Here is a 3,515-nt window from a genome sequence, read left to right as displayed (position 1 = left end):
CATCATAGTAATCACACAATCCAGAAAAAAGACAACTTATCCCTAATAATAAAATTTTGTTTTCAAAGATAAACAGCATTTTCGCCTTTTAGGTACATAGATCTGACTATAATGACATAAGGTTCACTTGTTCCTTCACTTTCCAAACTTTTTCTACACACTTAGACCCATGTTCCGAACCTTGCAGACTAGTGCTAAGTTGAATTATTGAAGGCAATCACCCTGGCAAGATACCGTAGAGCCTCGGGTTCCTCCACCCGGAAATAAGCCCCCAAATCACAGATGACCCCACTCCACGGATGTAAACTAATGGACTTATATTTGAATTGAGATCTTCAAGAAAGATGCTACAATTTTCGAGCTACAGTGAACGGCCAACTTTTTTCCGCGTTTTTTTTCACGCCTACACCGTCGACGCGTTTTTCAACTGTTATGTACTTTGAACTTCATTTGAAGCATGAACATGTCAAGCTTTGACAGCTTCGCCTGTGTGTTTCTGCACGTAAAACACAGGTTTTGAAAGCACTGCGTCGCAACAAATGGGATGTTGCTAAAAGGAGGAAAGGGGAGTAGGGATTTGATGGGAAAATGAAAATAAAAAAATTAAAAATTGTCAATTGTAAATCAGAAATAAAATTCTTTCGCTTATGTGGGATAAGATTTGTGCATACCTTTAGGCCCGGGCCAAACGTCGAACTTCACATGAGTCTCCGGGCATGAGTCGAACCTAATGCAAATGACCAAAAACAATAGCTTTTACTAATTCTCATTAGGTTCGACTCATGTAAAGTTCGACGTTTGGCCCGGGCCATAAAGAACTATTGACAGAAAAAAATTCAAAGATTTTTCCTCTTGATCAAATTAAACTCGAGCGTTGGATGAAATTGGTTGTTATTAGTAGGCTGTGTTTACACTTAGTGCCTGGGCACGGTTAAGCTGAGATCATGCCCTCCCTCCCTACTTTATACTACGCCTGATCGCAGGTTAGGGCGAGGTGCCCAAGTACGATTCTCGCTAGGCACTAACGGTACTTTGGTTTTCTGTGTGTGAACACAACGCGATTTTTTGCCAGTGCCCAGGTACCAGTGCTCAGGAACTAAGTGTGAACACGGCCTAAGGCGTGTAACGGGTAACGGCGTAGCGAGAAGAGGAAGAGGAGGGTCTTCGTTCTCAGGGTCTCTCTCTTCTCCTCGTCCCCGAGCGACTGGAGCGAGACACTCAATGAGGCGGGAAGGAGAGAAACACTGGGAACGAGGTTTTCGCTAGGAGGATTAAGGACGGTGCCTCCTATTGTTATTGTGCACTTTCTTTGCGGATCACGCAATGCATCGAACACACTGGACGCGCGCGCTTTTAATTCATTTGCTCGCAGTTGAATGACGAATTCAACTACGCGACCAAGCGCGCGACTAAAAATCAAGAAAGATTTAAGCTGCGACGAAATCCAGTTTATGGGCATATACTAAGCCAGGTACAGCGGAAAAGCAACATTTTAGTTACTATTGACCTCTAAAAATGGCTCACATTAACAGTTTAAAACGAATCGCTAAGAGCTCAAACGTAACTCGCAAACTGCTTACTCCGTATGGCGTGCGCGCGCGAGATGCAAATATTTTACTCGCTAGGGAGGGGAAAGAAAAATGTAACAGACTCCAAAAACGATTCGATAGAACTTGAAAAAAAAAAAAAACGTATAACTTTTAAAAACGCGTGGTGACCCCTACTTTTTATTTTATAAAATGGAAGTGGAAAGACTATAGAGCACATGTTTAATTTGTGACTGAGTGAAAAAAAAATTAGGCCGATTTTCTGGCCGTGCAAGTGAGAGCTGTTAGAGTCAAAAATTGCTCAAACGCAATTATTTTGTTAATGAAATCGTGGATCACGCAGTTTCAAAGACATCATTTGTTAGTTATTTTAAAGATTGTTATATTTAATGTTGATTTTGTTCACGAAAAACCAATTTCAATTGGAATTTGCAAGAAAATTTTATTTTATTTTAGGTTTTTTTAAAATGCCACGTCAGCACTTTTTTCCAGTTTTCAAACCTAATTATCTCGAAAATTTGCGTGGCTACCCCCAATTTTCTTTTCGGATTTTAATAGCCCTTGGTAACATCTACATTTCTTGCTTAGTCTTCGGCCAGGAAAAATAACTTTGTTATTAGTAGGCACCGTCCTTAAGGAAGCAGTGATCAGAAAACACGTCTAGCATGAAGGACACAACTGCGAGGAGAACGGAGAACGCGCTAATGGGAACTCGCCTACGGCTCCATCGAGAAAGACTTTTATTCCAAACTCCAAAGTGACCATACTTAAGGTATTTTGACCCGGTTGTGGTTTTGCGCGGGTCGGATGGGAGGGAGGAGTGGGTAACAACACGAACACTGAGCAGCAGACAAGCAGCAGCTGAGATAAGCAATGGTGTGCCGGGTTAATAGCTCGATTGCGCTCATAAAAGTGGCTCCTCGTATTTTATCAAAATTAAGCTAAACTTGGTCATAAATATGATCGAAATTATGTTTTTGTGCCTTTCTGATAACTGATGTTGTCGCTCCTATATCGCAATAGAATAGAATATAGGATAGAATCTTTATTAACGAGTCAATACCACATAGCTTGGGAAAAAATCCTATACTAATTTGGGGACACAAAATAAATAAATACTAAAAAAGACAAGTTACAAATATTTAAAACTGTGTAAAATATTTAATAAAAATATATAAAAATCTTATACTTATCATATCAGTCTAATAAAAGCTGGTCTACAAATCATGTGATAATAAGTGAATGATAATTGATATAAGAATGGTAATGTTTACACTGGTTTAGATCACATTTTCCTTATATTTTCCGTTATTATTCACCAATTTCGCGCGATATATGGAAGAAGTGCTTATACCCATCATCCGTACATATCAGATATCCTGCGATATAGCTAAGTTGGCAAGATTCGTGTGACGTCTTCCAAAACGCTGCATACCCACAGTTTTTCTAGCTGTTAAATACGCTTTGTTGACTAATTGTTGGAAAGTAAAAAATATCCTATAAATCTTGCTAAATATTACACTGCGAGTGGTCTCTCAGAAGGGGTGGGGGTTGGATTGTGCTAGCACAAAAACTGCCAGATTGCGCCAAAAATGTTCCAATTTCCACTCTCTTCGCCAAGTGTCCCGCGCCTCTTCCTCGTGTCGCTGTCTATAACCATAAGTGGGCGTTACAAATGCAATCTGGCTCTGCTACCCTGGTTATAGTTAACAAGTATTCAACGAAATGGAGGTGGCTAGTGGTGGATATGTACCGAGCCACGAAGCGGCGATGTGAATATTCACCCCAGCCACCGACACTGAGGTGAATAGTTGTTTTAGTATATACTAAAACAGTGAGATAATATAACACAGAAGACTTTTGACTAATTTATTCCTACAACGATTACAATTTTCTCGCGCGCGTTGCTCGGAGGTGAATAGCTATAGGCCACTGCGCCTCCCAAAGTGGGAAAAGATCATGAAAAAA

The sequence above is a fragment of the Oculina patagonica genome, chromosome 4 (genome assembly GCF_052425735.1).
Source record: "Oculina patagonica isolate OP01 chromosome 4, crgOcupat, whole genome shotgun sequence".
Classification (NCBI taxonomy): domain Eukaryota; kingdom Metazoa; phylum Cnidaria; class Anthozoa; order Scleractinia; family Oculinidae; genus Oculina; species Oculina patagonica.
This window is presented reverse-complemented; position numbering follows the sequence as displayed.